Consider the following 19,123-nt stretch of genomic DNA (forward strand, 5'->3'; position numbering starts at 1 on the left):
AGGGCATGTAGTATTGCTAGTACTGGTACTGCTATGATTTCTGCTACTACTACAGTGTGAAAAGCAACAAGATTAAACTGTCTTACTATTATTACAGCATGGATGACCACTGGGAGACTTTGTACTTCAAGTACTGTCATAACTACAGTATGAATTACAGCCTGAGGCATTACTTGTTCTACTACAATATGGGCAGCTTCACAGGGACTCTGTACTGTATTGTTCCTACTACAGTGTAGATACCCACTGGGTGACTCTGCAATACTATTCCTATTACAACTATGAATAATACTTGATGTGGATAATCATATGGACATGGAAGTGGCATGTCTACTGATCCTGTACTACTACTTCTTCCTCCTCCTCCTCCTCCTACTATTGTTACTGCTACTACTACTAGTATTGCTGCGACTGTTACTTCTACTATAAAATAAGTACTCAGAAGGGCACTGTAGTACTATTTCTACTGATTCTCTACTATTACTACTATTATAAAAAGGCAATCATGGGGACATGGTAGCACTACTTCTACTGATTCTCTACTAGTACTACTTAGGGTTGCCACCTTTTCAAATGGCCAAAGTGGGACATTTTCAAGACACACATCAGATTTTACAGGCCGACACATACCCACGGTCAGTACAAAGGATAGAACTTAACTTTTTTGCCTAAATAAAAGCTTATTCTTGTAGCATTTTAGTTGCTTATTCAATGTTTTGTAACATTTAGGTATTTTAGATACAGAATAACTGTTTTATGCAACTATTACATAAAATATGGGACATAATTATGTCCTAGAATCTCAGGACATTTGCCATTTTTAATATTTTCTGTCAGGACACAACTGCCCAAAGAGGGACTGTCCCTCCCAAAGTGGGACAGGTGGTAACCCTAGTACTACTGCTACTTTTTCTACTACTGCATGATGAATAATCACAAGGGCAATATAGTTCTACTGACTATGTATTAACACTGCTATTACTGCTACTATTGTTACTGTGACTGACTCTGCTTTACTACTACTATTATTACTACTACTGCTGCTACCTCTACTGACAATACTACTACTCTTACTACTACTTTTACTATAATAAAGTGGATAATCAAAAGAGCCCTTTAATATTACTTCTAAAAACCCTTTAATATTACTTCTACTGACCCAGTACTACCACTATGATTAGTGAAGCCACTTAAACTCATGGATTCAACACGTTTAACAATAACAACACCATAACAACACAGTGCATGCACAAATAATATTATTTTTTGCAGCGCAGTAAGCCCTCCACACTTTGCAGATGGGTTACATTACCTCCACACCCTCATTACTTAAATATACTAAATCCATGCTTGCACAACCATGGGGGAGGAGAAACATCATTCAGAGGTGAAAACAGTAGCATCACAGACCGCAGTCTTGCAGAACAGTAAATCAATAGCAAATCTGGCTAGAGATTCTTATTTTTGAGAAATCTGGATCAGGAAGATAACAGTTTGACCATTTAGCTGTCAACATCTTGTAGCACAAGATACTAATCTACTATTAAAAGTTGACAGCTACAAGCCCTACACCACTACTACTACCTCTATTGGGTTACCTATTACAACTGCAAAACCGCAGTTGCGCAAATACAGAAATGTTGACACATATTGAGCGAACAGCAAAAACACCAAACGTCCTGAAGCGCGAAATTTGAAATGTCAAATCGTCATAGTTGGCCCTTCTCCGGTATACCTCCTTAAAGGAAAACAACAGGATATTAAAGCAGATTCCCCAACCTGCTGACTCTTCCAGTCCCTGTTCTTTGATAAAGCTTAAAAAAATCACCCTTGCAGCTTTAAAAAATAACCCACTCAATTGTTTACCCTGTTCTGCTTCTTAGCTTTCTATACTGTTTTTGTTTCACTTTGCAAACCAACTTGAAAAACCTGTAGCTGGCTCTGAAATTATGATGTCACATCTGTCATCTGCTCTTGCTCTAGCTATCGGGATGTTACCTCCCCCAAAGTGATGTAATCCCCACCTGATGTGCATGCTGTATAGAAGAGCCAGTGTTCCTCCCACATTGTGATGTCAGACCTGCCTTACCCAGCCCACTCAACCTAATAAAATCCATGTGGTGTGTGGAACTCCTTTTCATTGTACGTGTATCCTGTCGACTGCATTTGTTTGAGGGACTACTGAAAAGTTTGGATTGCCTACATTTTTTGCTTCATTGGTAAGATAAGTCTTCCTAGTGAATTAAAAATGTAATTCTACACACAGCCCCTGTTTAAATGCACTTCTAGCCCTATTTTGTGCTGCTTGATATAGTTTATGCTTCTGTTTGAGGGTACCACATGGTTCACTAGTGTATGCTGCTGCCGACTATCTAGATTAGCCTTCTGTTGTATTTGCTTGCTGCTGATATATAATTATATGTATTTTGTATATTATTATTGTATTATGGTTATACATTTTATTTGATACTGCTGGTTCTCGGTTAATTATCTAGTCATTGTGTTCCCGTGTGTGAATGCTGCCTTCTGTTTTAGTCAGGTCCCATGCTGCATGCTGAATTCGGCTTTGTGAGTATTATCTGCGTTTATCTTCGTTACTGATACTCAGAATAAGCCGTCTCTTTTTTTTTTTTTTTTAATACAAGTGTTGGTTTATAATGATAGCTCATATATTTATCAGTACTGCTGCTCGTTTGTTTTTTTCTAATTTTAGCATGTTATTAATTATTAATGCTCATTTTGGCATCTGTGTGTGCCGTGCTCATTTATATGTATATTTTTTTCTGCTGCACGTTAGTGTTTCATGCAGCTGTTTTAAAGGTTAGAGTGAGTTGGACTGCAATTGCGACGTTCTCTCGTCGGCAAGTATCATGTTTACATGCCCTTGTTTTAATGTGTATGCTATAGGCCATGTTTGTGTGTGCCGATATCCTCTACATTTTTGAAAAGCCCCCTCACACCGAAGAATGTTTCTCGTTCATGGTATATTCTGAACCAAGTTAGGTACTGCTGTAGATATTTTAGCTCTGTGAGCTGTTCTTGGTATTGTAACACATAACACTTCTATTTAAAAAATCAGATGAAGTGTAATGTTGGTGTAGGTCTGAAACTGTTCTAACTGAAACCTCCGAGGTCCAGAAGGGGATGTTCATCGTATTTCACTGTTGCAGTCATTACTCTTGGGTTATCCTGCTGGGAGGCTACCCGCAGTTGGCCTGAATTTCAAAGTCTTAGTCCGGCGTCAGTTGCTGTCGCCTCTTCCCTGACTTCAGTGCGCCAGGGGTATAAAAGATGCAGCCAACGCCATTTTCTCCAGTCTTTCTTGCCGCGCGGTGCCTGAAGCAGAAGCAGTTTGCAAGTGCCAGTTGGCCGACTCCTGAGATTTTCGTGTTTGAATTTCAGATCTGAAGTCTTCATTTAAAGCTAAGTACCCCGTTGGGGAAACTTTTTTCTTGCTCCAGACCGATATCAGAAAAAGTTAGTAATTGTACTTCTTGTGGGAAGCAAATACCTCATAAGTACTTTCATTCTTATTGTATTCCTTGCCTAGGCCCTGATCACGATGTTGCTAATTGCAGGTTTTGTGCTAGATGTAACCAACGCACTATTAAGTGTCAGTACGATTTTGCATTTCATTACTTTGGCCGAAGATTTAATTACACAATGTCGTCGGATAGTGTGCTATAGTTACGGACCTTAGGGTTAGGGTGCGGGTTAAGGTAAGTGCATACATAGTAATATATGCAAGCTTTAGTTTAGGATTAGAAGTAGGGTTTTGTTAAGTGTATGTATGTGGATTATTTATTTTGTTTAGGTATAGCTCCTTAACGTAGTTGTGCAATAGTTGCCGACCTTAGGGTTAGGGTGCGGGTTAAGTAAGTGCATACATAGTAATATATGTAAGCTTTAGTTTAGGGTTAGAAGTAGGGTTTTGTTAAGTGCATGTATGTGGATTATTTATTTAGTTTGGGTAGGTACTACATAGCGGGCGGTGTGGTTGGCCAACTATGCCGATTCGACATTTTAAATTTCGCGATTCAGGACATTTAGTGTTTTCGCGGTTCGCTCAATATGTGTCAACGTTTCCATATTTGTGTATGTGAGGTTCTGTGGTTATAATATAGACACCTCTATTGCTACTAGTACTATTAAAAGTCTTACTACTACTACTACTACTACTACTGTGTGAATAACCATGAGAAAGCTTTGTACTAGTAATACTTTTCCCATTTTTTTTAATTTATATAAATGTTTTGGGTTTCTAATGTTGTGACATGAATGAACCCCATTCTTGAGTCAGGTTTTTGATGTTTTCCAAGAGTGTTCTTCTCAACATCTGCAATGTATCCAGAATTGCCTTCTTCTGCACTTCATATGGAGCTTCATGTATTTGTAGGATATTTAAGTATGCTTATCTTATGAAGATACTGTTTCAGTGCTTCTGAAGTGCTAATACAACACGAATAGCTATACCTTCTGCTACAATACTACTATTACTGTGTGGATAACCATTGGAAAACTTTGTACCGTTTCTACAACAAGGTGTATATCAATAGGGAGGCTCTGTCTGTTTGTTGCAAATGTATGGAAAGTCACAGCAGGACTCCCTGCCATTGCTGGAACTGCATGACTGTCCACAGGAAACTCTATGCCATTTCTGCAACTAGAGCTGTATGGGGACATGGTACCACTTGTAAAACTGCATGGATAACCACAAATAGAGTCTACACTACTACTGCCATTGCTCTTTAGATATTGTTGTGGGATTCTGCGCTACTCTTACTACTACTGCACTGTGAATAGCCATGAGGGTATGCCATACTACCACCACCACTACTGTTACTACTACTGCTACTACTACTGCTATTACTTCTGCTACTACCACTACTACTGCTACAACTTTTACTACTGCTAGTATTACTGCTACTTCTACTGCTACTGCTACTATTGCTGCTGCCACTACTACTACTATCACTACTATACCTTCTATTGTTACTATTATGGCTACTACTACTACTACTGCTACTACTGCTAGTACTACTGCTGCTGCTACAACTTATACTACCCCAGCTACTGCAACTATGGCTATTATTGCTAATGCTACTAGTACTTTTCCTGATACTACCCCTAATGCTACTACGACAGCTGCTGATGCTGCTACTGTTACTACTACTAATGTTACTACTACTACTCCTACTACTACTGCTGCTGTTGCTACTGCTACTACTGCTATTGCTACTACTACTGCTACTACAACTAGTACTCTTATTGCTACTGCTATGGCTACTACTATTAGTACTGCTACTACTGCTACTACTACTAGTACTACTGCTGCTGCTACTACTGCTGCTACAGCTTTTACTACCACTGCTACTACAACTACATCTACTATTGCTACTGCTACTAGTACTATTACTGCTACTACTCCTAATGCTACTACAACAGCTGCTGCTACTGCTACTCCTACCAATGTTACTACTATTACTCCTACTACTACTGCTGCTGTTGCTACTGCTACTACTGCTATTGCTACTACTACTGCTACTACAACTATTACTCCTATTGCTACTACTAATACTACTACTGCTGCTGCTACTATTACTGCTATGACTACTGCTGGTGCTGCTATAGTGTGGAGAGTATTGGAAGTTCTGTATTGTGGCATCTTCATGGTAAGTCTCTACTGTTAATGTTTACTACAAAGTGGTTAGCCATGATGACTTTGTGCCACAAGTAGCATAATATAGATATCCACTAGCAAACAGTACATAACTTGTAGTGATACAGAGTGAATATCCATAGTGGACATTACATTTTTTACTATTATAATGTGGATAAAATATTATTATGACTACATACTTACAATGTCAAAAGCAACAGGGCCTCTCTACAGCTACTTATATTACTACTACTAATACTATGAACAAATATGTGTGGGCAAATCCTGGCATGCTGTGTTTACCTAAGCTAAAAGGGTGTTATAACCCTCCTGTACAAAGGAGGTCAAGAGTTTGTTTTCTTCTTTCAGACATGTTATATGTATATTAGGTTTTGGATTTCCCAAACAATGAAGAATGCCCATTAAGATCAAGTTGAGGGGAAAAGCCAGTCACCTCATGGGACTATAGAGTCAACATAATAAAGCCACATACTACCAGTTTCTTCCAGATCCCTTATTATACTCACATAGAAGTTTTATTTCAGTTGATACCACATGTCATGGGAAAGGAACAACACCAAAATGTAGCAATGGAGGCCATAGAAGAGATTAAACTGCTTAATTTTAATAGTAGCATAATGACTTGCTGATGGTGGAGAGACGCCATCCTTTACAAAATATATAGCTTAGCCTGACCTAACATATCAGCATTAGGCCTAATGTCCACTCTTTATTGATAGCAACACTGGGTTCACTGCAGCAAGCCTAAAATTATGTACTAGAATAAAAAAAAATGAGATGAGAGAGCAATGAAGCATTTTACCAATTTACCTTCAAAGCTATGATAAAATATTCTGATAAGGTTAAACTCTAAAATGGGATATACACTGTCAGACCTTGGTCTATTAATTTTTATTTTCAATCTTTAAGTTGTTGTCTTTTAGTGATTTCATGGTGCATTAGCTTTTGTATTTCACATCTGCTGTACCCGCAGGAATTGCACATCTTAGCATTTAAAACTGTCACAGAACTTTCAACAGGGCATTTCTACCTTCACAAGCATTTGAATAAGCCTTAACTATAATAATTTCTGCCCATGCATACATACAGAACCATGATAAGAGCAATTAATGCAAAGTTATTAATAGTTTATGGCAAGTGTCAGCTAGATTTGCTTGGTAATTACGTTATATTACATCTGTTATTTTACAGTAGATTTACTGTCTTACTATCACAGAAGTGTCCAAAACAGCTAAGGAGAAATCTCCTTGCAAAAAATGTGCATTTACAAAAATAAATGCAGTTCAAGAACAGCAAAGTAGAAGTACTGTCAAAGAAAATTTAAATAAAGGAAACAGTATAAATAAACAAAGCCAGAATTATGTGGGGTGTGGTTACTAACCATGTTTTTACCATACAAAGCATTATGTTTAAGCATCTGACTTCTATACACACTAATAATCAGGAAACAAAACTGCAAGGGCATGTGTCTCACCTTTGGCACTGTACTGTACATGGAGGAAAAGGGTAGATGTGGGGACAGTGTCAATACAGATGTTGGCAGATGGACTAAGGTAAGAAGGCAAATCATTATACTAGGTTTCTCTATGGCACAGGCTTTTGAAACTACAGACTACTGAAATTACATCTGGAAAAAGAACCCAAGGAAGTAGATACAGCAAATGGTTGTGCAGGGGTTCATTCTGAAAATTTTGAGGATTGGCACAAAATGTAGAGACTCCTACCTAAATGACAAAGATACTCTGGATGTGGTTCAGGCAGGGTCACATAAAGTGGGAAATGTAAATACAAAGGGCCAGATAATGACAGTGACTACACTTCTTATACAGAGATGATGTTGGCCACAGATATTGGCTTTGGCAAGTATGTGAGAAAAAGCATCAAACTAGAGGAGTTTTGAGTGAAGATGAAAGGAAAGGTATTGACAACTACTGCATATGCAAAAAAAAAAAAAAAATGATTTTGTATTTTACCTGGATGGAGACACTAGGTAAAATAGGCCATTAATGAATACATAAAGGGAAGGTGGAAGTGGAACATATAGAGAATAATATGGTATCAAAGGGGGTTAGGAGTGAAAAGGAGGCAGATATATGCAGACAAATTAGATCATACCAAAACAGGAAAAGTTGCACTACATGATTGATTTATTTCACTAATTAACAATAATAAAATAAATAAAAACAAATGCAGCTGTTGATGACATAACTTCATGTAATAAATGAAAAACACAAGGAAATGTTATTATGTCATGCCTTTTCTAGCTATTTATGTTTATCACCAGAAACACACTATGGTAATGCTATTCAAGCAGTAGCTTCGGTCAGAAACTGCTGTGAGTGCACAGACAGACACATATACACTCACACATGCATAGACACACACACACACACACACACACACACACACACATACACACACATGCACACATACACACACACATGCACAAACATACACACATTTCTTGCAATACAAGCAATAAGGGAAATATTTGATGAAATAGATGGGTGAGTAAGACTTTGTTAACGGTCATGCCTATCTTCTGTAATCCTCCTTTTTATTTTTCCTTTGTAAATTAACATGTTCTCATATACCACGCACATAGTAAATTGTGTTAAGTCATTAGGTATAAAAATTAGCACCTGGGATATCATCTTAGATATTTTTTTTTTGCAAAGTTTGCTGACCATCACCTACAGCCAGGGCCTGTCTTCATCCTCTGGGTCTACTGCGTCCAACTTAGTTACCTCTGGACTAGCTCCAACCCATAAGTTGGGTCAATAAGGAGACAGAGGCATCCTGAGACAGTATCATACTGATGTCAAGGAGTGTTTTTTCTGAGCATGCACTGATAATAGTGGTGGACTGTTGCTGTCTTTTGTAAGTGGTATAAATAATCTGTTTTATCGTTAAGGCTCTATTACTCTATACCACAGAGCTGAAAATGGTTATTGGCCTACAAGTAGTGCGTAATTCCTCTAAAGAAAGACAGAGAGTTAGTTACATGGATAATCTTCATTAGTGGAAATGTAACATAGAGTATGGAACTCCTTCATCTTCCTTTCTTAAAACCCTCTTTTGCGCGGTTTTGCGCGTTTTTGAACACAGCGCAACAGCGGGCAGCGCCGCCTAATTGGGTTTAAACTATTCCTGGCTCCACAAAGTCTGCTCTTCACTTTTTCCCTTAGAACTGCTCTATCTCTCAATTTAAACACCATATTCTCATACTAAGGCCCTTCACTGGTCCAATTAAGTAATCCTACAAGTTAGCACTATTAAACCATAAGCACTACTTACTCTTATACTCTCTACGATTACCCTGTCCTCTATTGGTCCATCTTAAATTCAGTTTCCCTATATTACTCTAGCATGTCCAAAGGTCAGTCAATGGTTTCCTCTCCAGTCCAGCTGGTGAATCTGGGAATTTTGAGGCAATGTTACAACTGTCTCATGTACACGGACAACCCTCTCCTCCTCCAAACAGGTTCAAATATATGTGAGAGATGCAACTATTTAGCCAAACTGGAGGCTGAGCTCTCTCATCTCAAAACTGGTGTAACCAGTCAGGAGGAGAAGGTAACCTCACAAAACACAATTCCAGTATCACATAGTCCCACCACATCAGCAAACCAAACACATAAATACACAAAAACATACTCGGAGGCTCTAAATAAAAATCTACCTAAGCAACAGAGACCTCCAAAGCAGACATCCAAGCAAACGCTACCTCAAAACAAAACACGCACAACACATAACCCACAAAGTCAGTGTGCCAAGCAGCCACAGCCCTTAAGGCTGAATAACACACCTGATACTCTTGTAATAGGTGACTCTATTGTCAGACACACTGAGGTCCTACTCACCAGGCTGAATAAAGAGAAGGTCACGGTGAGCTGCCTGTCGGGTGCTAGGATCCGCCACATAACGCAAGCACTCAGGTCACTCCAAAGCAAATACAAATATGACTCAGTCATTGTACATGCTGGTGTGAATGACCTGAGATGTACCTCCCTGGACTACATGAAAAGAGACATAGAGGAGCTCTCTGATCATGTAGCCCAGGCTGGTATGACCCTGACCTTGAGCAGCATCTTACCCTCACCTAGAATGATGCCACAGTACAAAGACAAAATGATTGATTTTAACAATTGGCTAAAATGTTGGTGTCATTCAAAGGGGATCCAGTGTCTGTCAGCCTGGGATGACATGCTCGACAAGCCACGTTGTTTCGCTAGGGACGACTTGCACCTGTCACCACTGGGCTTTTGGATATTGGCAAAGGCTCTTGCCACCCCCATAGTTCCTTTTTTAGGCAAGGCTCAAAAGTCAAACCCACCCCCATAGACAGCACAAGGAACAAGAAACTTAGGGTAATGCTGCTAAACGCCAGAAGTCTTAACCTCAAGATGCATGCACTCGAAGCTCTCCTCAGTATGGAGAACATCGATATCTGTGCAGTGACAGAAACCTGGTTCAAGGCTCCAGAGAGCACCCCAGCACTACCAGGCTATACCTCATATCATGCTTTTCGGCCCCAAAACCCGGACCGAACCACAAAAGGAGGGGGAGTTTCCATATTTATCAAGGATATCCACACCTCCAGGTTAGTGGCATTGCACAAAGTATCGGAGACCATCCATGTGCAACTAACAGTGGGCAAGACTGCTTTTCAGTTTATAGCATCCTACAGACCACCCTCTCAAAGTCAGGAATCCCACTCGGCTTTCCTAAAAACATTGGAGAACATGAAGATCTCTCCGAACACCATTATATTGGCCGACTTCAACTACCCAAACATTGACTGGGAGCACTACTCAAGCCCCAGCACCTTAGCCCAAAGGTTCCTGGAAATTATAAACTCAAATGCTATGGAACAACTAGTCACCACTCCCACAAGAGGGGACAACATACTAGACCTGATCATTACCAACATGGGGACTCTATGCTCCACACCAGAAGTATATCCCTCATTGGTAAGATCAGACCATAAATTTATTTCACTGGATGTCCACATCCCGACCCCACCCCCAGCCCAGAAAACCACAGTGAAAAACTTCTCAAAAGTGAACTTCTCACTTCTCAAAACTGAAGTGGAATCCTTCAAGGCCCCAGGGCCAGTGGAAACTACGGCCCAAACTGCAGAATCCTATATAAACGCATTCTACGGACATCTCCAGGAATGCATGGATCATGCTATCCCAAACAAAACCAGGACCCAATCATCCAAAGGCAGGCATCCAGTCTGGTGGACCCCTGCCATAAATAAACTGTACAACAGAAGGAGGAAGCTACTACATGATAGAGCAAAATCCCTAATAGGGAAGGCATCTCTGATCAGTACTAGCAAAAAATTACGATCCCTCATAAAATCCTCCAAGGCCAGCTTCAAGAGAAAAATTGCACAGGACACCAAAGACAATCAAAAGGCTTTTTTCAGTTATGTTAGAAACCTGGGATGCAACTCCCAGACTTGTTCTGAGTTGATTCTAAATGACAAAAAATACACTGAACCCACAGACATCGCCAATATCCTGGCAGACAGGTTCAGTGCAAACTCCCCCCCCCAAAAGAGCAAGTATCTATCCCGACAGAGGGCTGCCTCCCAAACATCTCTGATGCTCAGGTGAAGGCTGCCCTCTCCAAAGCAAAAAACACTGCTTCCATGGGACCAGATGGCGTCCCAGGTTGCGTCCTACATGAACTCCAAGAGGAACTAATCCCTCAAATAAAACAGCTATACAATCTCAGCCTCACTACAGGATATGTGCCCACAGAATGGCGTACAGAAACAGTGGTCCCACTCCACAAAGGTGGAGCCTCTACGGACCCTGGAAACTATTGTCCCATAAGCCTGACTAGCTTAGTCTGCAAGGCTATGGCGAGGATCATCATGGAGCTCATAAACAAAGACATTGGGGACCTACAGACACTAGATCCTACCCAGTTTGGCTTTGTCAAGGGCAGATCCTGCCTTTTGAACCTGGTTGACTTCTTCGAAACAGTCACCAAAGCCATAGATGAAGGGAAGGTAGTCCACACAGCCTATCTGGACCTCACAAAGGCATTTGACACAATACCCCACTCGGGCATCATAGATAAGCTATCCAGCTTAAATATAAACTCCTATGTCACAAGATGGGTCGCAAACTGGCTCAAAGACAGAACCCACAGAGTGAGAGTTGCTGGAGCCATGTCCGACTCGAAACTGGTCACAAGTGGCGTCCCACAGGGTTCTGTCCTGGGACCACTCTTGTTCGGTATATACTTTTCCGAGGTACAGGCAAACGTGGAAGGACTATGGCTCACCAAGTTCACAGACGACTGCAAACTGGGCGCCATAATCAACTCTCCAGCTGACACAAACATCCTTCAAAAAGGTCTAACGGAGACAGATAACCGGTGTCAGCACCATGGTTTAAAGCTAAATGCCAAAAAATGTATAGTCATACCCTTTGGCAAAAACAATATGCCCACAAATTACCCCATAGGTGGAAACCCATTAAGTACAGAGAAAGTTATTAGGGACCTGGGGACCCATGTGGATAGCAATCTCTCCTTTGAAAACCACATTGCCAAAGTGGTTAGAAAGACCTTCTACATAGCCCACCTCATCACGAAGGGTTTCACATCTAGATCAAGAGAGGTAATCGTGCCCCTTTATTCATCCCTCATCAGGCCCATCATAGAATACAATGCCCCTTTTGGGATGTACCTTACCCGACACCTGCAGCAATTAGAAAGACCCCAAAAGTATCTCACCAAGAGGATCAAGGGTCTCAAACAGATGCCATATGCTGCTCGGTTAAAAACTCCAGCTCTACTCAGTTGCATACCGCCTACTTCGAGGCGATCTATGCCTGACATACAAAGCTATGTCAAATCCAGAATTAATGGACATGCTCCACCTCAGTAAATCTAAATCCCTTAGAGCCACATGCTCGAGGGACTTGAACCTCACCACAGAAATAAATAGAACTTGCTGGAGGGACAGGTTCATAACCCAGAGGCTCCCTTCACTCTGGAATAGAATTCCAGTTCATGTGAGGCAGAGCACCTCACTGAATCTCATCAAGAAGAATCTCGATAGGTGGATGAGGGATCGTAGGTTTGTCCCAGGGATTACTCCCGTGTCACTATTAGACAGAGGCACAGTAAACTAAACCTTAAAAAGGGCACAGTATACTCAAATCAAGGGGTGGTGTAAGCCATACAGAATCGGGCTAGGCTTATAATTGCCCCAGGGCAGATAGCCTAGTATGAACCTATGAACCTATGAAAAATCCTATCTATCTGAGGTTTACCAATGGCAATGTTTTGTATAAGGATAATAGTAGTTTTGAAGGAGTAGATGAAAAAAAACAACTTTTGGTTATATCCTACATTGAAGGAACAGTGGCTTCAGTTTACTGATGGGTAATAAATTCTCCCAAAATAATGGTATTAATGTTTATTATGAGTTTTTCAAGTACATTTATGAACCTAATATGTTTTTCAGACTATATAGAATGAATATTATAACAGGCCTTAAGCTGATAGTTGGTCCTGTTTAGTACAATTTGGATCTCAATGAACTCCTTTTGTGGGTCTTTAGGAATCTGTCTAGAGGTGACATGGTCCCTAAGAAATATGGAGACACCACCACAGTTGCCACAGGGTCTAAAGGCATGGTATGTGCAAAACACAGGTATGGAGGGAGTGCTTTCAGAACATTTAAACCAAGTTTCAATAATTACACAATATAGCAGATGTGTTTCAAATGTAGTAGAGCCTCAAAGTCATGCAGTTTGTTGTTGAATTGGAATTCAGCAGAGCCACCTTAATGCGATCCTGTTTCGGATCGGATATGCTAGTTATGTTTAAATAACCATTAACTGTACTCTGCCTAATAAATGCATGATTAGGCAACAAAGCCTTTAACAAGTATGGGAAAACCTTGGAACAAAAAGTGCAGACCGTCCTTGTAAAACAAGTAGGACTGTCAGCTCCCTATTGAAATGTTGTCACTCGAAATGTCGAGTGACAACAAGTCAGAAAAAAGACCAAAAACATAGCAGAAGAGCAAATCTAGAAAATCACTCTTTTCCTTTAAACTTCTTTACCCACAGATCCCCCAATTTATATATATATACTAACTTTGAAATTGCTGTCCCTCAGAATAAAACGGAATACAACAGGAAATGGCATCATGGACTCAATGTATGAAAGTCTGATAATTCAGCCTGAGCCATTCGGTCTCTGTATTTCAGGACTCGCTCTAGTGAGTCCCAAAATTTCAAATGGCTAAGCATCGTACCTGCTCATGACATACACACTGCAGTGACACCAACTATTCAGCCAATTGTTGAAGCCAGTTGTCTTTCCTTTGTACCTAGAAAGCATTTATGGAGAAAGATGGAAGGAAGGATTTCTCTCAGGGCCAAAGTTTTGCTCACTGAGAGTTCTGACATGTCTCTGCTTGTCCCACAGGATTGTAAGTCCAACACTTTTCACCCTTGCATAATCATCATGTCATAGTCATATGTTTGGAGAAAAGATCTTTAGTACCATGAAGATATCAGAGATTTTCTAGCTTAGTGAGTGGTAGCATTGGTGTACCTGAGAGTCACTTTTCACTAAAACATTTCTTTTTGTAGAGTGTTATGGTGTACTGGATATGACATGATTTAACTCTTGTTGAAAGTTTGCCTGAAAGTGATGTAATGTTGGATTTTCACTGAGATCTAGTCTTCTTGGGTCTAGTGGGCTTTGGAGGCTTTGACAATGACTTTTTCGTAGCCTCAGCAGAAGAATAGTATGGACTGGTGAAGATGGTAGTTGATGTGTTTGTTGATCTTTATTTATGAATGAAGCCTACATATTTGTTAAATATTTGAAGGATTCACAAACAGAATTATTTGTGTCGATTAAGAGTTTATCTATGAGCACAAGGCATGCACTATACTGCCTAAAGATACCAAGAGCTATGAGGTTGGCAACAAAAGGGAAAAATGCTGGCTACCCTTCCATTTCAGTCCAAATGTTTGGAGAATTTGTTAGACTTAATCAGAGTACTATATTTAGTTAAATAAGAGAATCATTGGGCTATACTTTTGGGAAATGACACTGGATTTTTTTTTTGGAGAATGTATACACAGTAAGTCTAGGAACTCTATAAAGTAAATAAGAACCGTTTGTAGAGATACTCTGCCAATTAATAAAGTAATGAAGTAATTTTGAAGTAATTGTGTTATGTTTATATCCGACAATGGAGCAGAGCTGCTATGTAACTATTAAATATATGTTATGTAGAGAAAGTACAGGACACTAAAGGCAATACGCAGCAGCTATGGGCTAATCTGAGTAAAGTTAGGCAGCTATGGGTTGGTAGTTGCATTTTTGAAGTCACGTTACAAGCAGTGTGTCTCATTGTGCAACTATAAGCAGATGTTTGTACTGAAGATATCACTAGTCACAGACATCTGCTTTTGGATTTTTGTGTAAAAAAACTCATTCGTCTTTCAAAAATCAAAGCCATCTTCAAGAACTAGATTTAAGTTGTATCCTGAATAATGTGGCAGATAAAGCTAGATGGTCAACAAACAGACAGTGGGGATGAAGATATATTACTAGACTTTAGGTTCATAGGTTCATAGGTTCATACTAGGCTATCTGCCCAAGGGCATTTATAAGCCTAGCCAGAGTTTTGTGGCTTTCACCACCCCTTTAGTTTGGAGGATATTATGCCCATTATTTTGCTGTGCCTCTGTCCAGCAGTGACACTGAGATAATCCCTGGGGTATATCTGCGATCTCCCATCCATTGGTCAAGATTTCTCTTGAACAAAGCCAGCGAGGTGCTCTGCCTCACATGTACTGGGATTTTGTTCCACAGCATAGGGAGTCTCTGGGTGATGAATCTGTCCCTCCAGCACATCCTATTAATAACCGTGTCAAGGTTTAAGTCTCTCGTCCTTGTAGTACTGAGGGATCTAGATTTTTTGAGGTGAAGCATGTTCATCAATTCTGGGTTTGACATGGTCTTGTATGTCAGGCACAGGTCACCTCTGAGCAGACGGTAAGCGACTGAGTAGAGCTGAAGTTCCTTCAGTCGGGCAGCATAGGACATATTTTTGAGACCCTTTATCCTTTTGGTGAGGAACTTTTGGGGCCTTTCCAGTTGCTGCTGGTGTCGTGTCAGATACATTCCGAATGGGGCATTGTACTCAATCATTGGCCTGATGAGTGATGAGTACAGGGGGACGATGACTTCCCTTGATCTAGATGCGAAACCCTTCATGATCAGGTGGGCAATGTAGAAGGTCTTCCTAACTACTTTGGCAACGTGAGTATCAAATGAAAGGTTACTGTCAACCTGGGTACCCAGATCCCTGATAACCTCTTCTGTGCTTAGTGGGTTGCCACCTATATGGTAGCTAGGGGTAACCTTGTTTTTCCCGAAGGGTATGACTATGCATTTTTTGGCGTTTAACTTTAGGCCATGGTTCTGGCACCAGTTTTCCGTTTCTATAAGACCCTTCTGAAGGATATCTGTGTCAGATGTGTTCTCAACTATGGCACCCAATTTGCAGTCATCTGCAAATTTTGTCAGCAATAATCCTCCTATGTTTGCTTGTACTTCTGAAAAGTAGATGCCGAACAGGAGAGGGCCCAGGACTGAGCCCTGTGGGACACCACTTGTGACAGGCTTTGAGTCTGACATGGCGCCAGCAACTCTGACCCTGTGGGTTCTGTCACTTAGCCAATTTGCAACCCATCTTGTGACGTATGGGTTTACATTTAAGCTGATGAGTTTTTCAATGATACCTGAGAGGTCTCCTATAAGTGAATTGAGTTAGAGTACTGAAGAGTGACAGCAGTGAGAGCCTTTGAAATGAGCCTGAGAGTTTGTAGAGCTAGCTGAAGAGCTAAATTCCTCATAAATCATAAATCAGAGCTGGATCACCTTTTACTTTATAACCTAAGAGGTGGATTGCCTAGAGGAAGCAATAAAAAGCTTAGGGATGAGAAAGTGTGCAGGCCGTCCCCAGTGAGAAAATAAGTTAACAGCGTCCACTGTGAGAACAGAAATGGACACCAACTTGGTTATACAAAAAACCTGGAAGTCCCTCTTATTTTGGAAAACAAAGACCACGAGGATGAATATTTGCGGAACTGAATAAAATAAATAAATGCAATTCAAATATTATATGCTAATACTGGTAGGATGAAGAATTCTGGGACTAACTAGTCAGGGTAACAGATCAGATGTAGAAGTTGCAAATCACATTTATAACCAAGAAGTGCAATGCCATGTTATTTAGAAGTAAAGTATTAAATATGACTATGTTATTGGAGGGTTCTAACTCAAGAGTGAAAAAATGATATGCAGTGTGGCAGAACAAGCGAAAAAGTAAACAAAGTACCTTGATATATAGGACAAGTCATGGACTCCAGTGAAGTAGAAGCCGTTCTATTGTACAAAATACTGACAAAATGTCAACTGAAATATCATATGCAGTGCGTCAGGTCTTACTTTAAATGGGACATCAGAATGGATAAGAAATTCAGTGACATGACTAAACTAACATGAGAAAGGCACTAGAATGGTAGAGCTGGAAAACAGAGCACTGAAGAGGTACTGAAGAGGTACAAGAGACTAAAACTAAGATGCATGGTTTCCATCACATATTCTTGAAAAAGAAAGTTTTACGTTACATTATATTTGTTTCATGGTTGAAGGAGATAATACGCCTTTCTAGTTTGCTGTGGAAGTTAGCCTTTTGCATCCTCACCTTTCCTCTCACATTTTCTCTACCTGTTCTACATCCTATTTTTATTCATCTGTTTATTTCCATGCTGCCAATCCCTGGTAACCCATTCAGTGGGCCAATAAATATCTCTGTGAAAAAGTATTTTAATATTTTCAAATATGCTAAAATTTAGGATTTTACCTCTTTATATCATCCTGACTTGAAATTTTGCAACCACATCATGCCCACCTATCTCTTTTGATTGCCAGTGAGGACTGCATCTCCACTGGTGTCTGGTCATACCACTTCTCTGCAGTTCCATGCACTTTTCTGGTGGTTTTCATCTGGACTAGTTTCAGTATCCTGAAATGTATTTCCTCATAAGGAGTTTAGAACCGTACACAGTACTGATGTTGTGACCTCCCCATGGGTCTTTTAGAGAAACTACCTCTTTAATTCTAGAGTTTCCCCCATGAATATATTTTTTATATTGTGCTTATTACTGTTTTTTTTTTTTTCCACTCTATTGCTGGAGATCCAGTCCAGTATAATTAACACCTATAGATTCTTTTTCTGCTATTTTGTATTAGTTCTAGTCTCCTAACTGTCACTTGACATTACAGTAATTGTGACCCAGGTACAGCATTTTGCATCTGTCTGCAATGATCCATCATCTGACCACTTGGCAAGCCTTTCCCAAATCCTTCCTTAGACTTTTCCTTCCAGCCTCCACCACTGCACTAATCTATGTCTCATCACTGAGAATCGTGATCCCATTTCTCCTAGTTATATTTGAAACAAAAATGTTGAAGGGTTTTGGATCAAGGACTGACTCTTACAGTACTCCACTGATCAATTTTCCTAATTCCAAATTCCAGACATTGCACTTCTTACCTGTGTCCCACCATTCAGTCATGTAGTAAAACAATTCCTCTGTCTCAGTTATACTCTAAGATTCCATCATTTTGTAGCAGCTGCCTATGCATGACCTAGACAAAGACTTGGGGATGTAAAGGCAGATCTTGTCGACAGGTACTGCCCTTTAATATTATCTTGTAACTCAGCCATTCAAAGTATTTGGTTTGATTGGTAAATAATCATGTCCATGTACTCTTTATGAGCTAAGGACATGTGTGCGTGCATGTGTGTGTGTGTGTGTGTGTGTGTGTGTGTGTGTGTGTGTGTGTGTGTGTGTGTGTGTGTCTTGTTTAATAGTACTGTTAGGATATGTGTTTTAGCATTGTAATGTGTAGCATTGATAAAGGCAGGAGATGGCAGTCTGTTTCAACTTATTTCAGGTCTAACATGAGGAGTCATTTCTCCAGAAATCAGGCTTACATATTCTCTCATCAGAAGAGATGTATAATCTTAATTCTTAATCTGGGGGAGCATCAGAAGAAGATGGGTACTGTCAAATGAAACAGACAAGCAGCAGCCAATTAAGGTTAGTTGCATGCAGAGATGGCTTGACAGACAATGATATCATTCTGCTGGCAAAGTTGCTTAGCAAGTGTGCTACATGTTTGTAAATCACAAGGTTAATAATACCTCAAAAGACAAGTCAGCAATCAACAGTCAGCCAAGGTACAGTGCCTAGATGGATTTGTTAAATAGCCCCATCCTACACATTAATTTTATTTAACATTTGTTTACTGGGAAATTCCAACTTAGAACAAGAACATTTTCAGCAAAGGCCCAGGGAGAAACACTCCAGA

The sequence above is a fragment of the Protopterus annectens genome, chromosome 12.part0 (genome assembly GCF_019279795.1).
Source record: "Protopterus annectens isolate FY-2018-M chromosome 12.part0, PAN1.0, whole genome shotgun sequence".
Classification (NCBI taxonomy): domain Eukaryota; kingdom Metazoa; phylum Chordata; order Ceratodontiformes; family Protopteridae; genus Protopterus; species Protopterus annectens.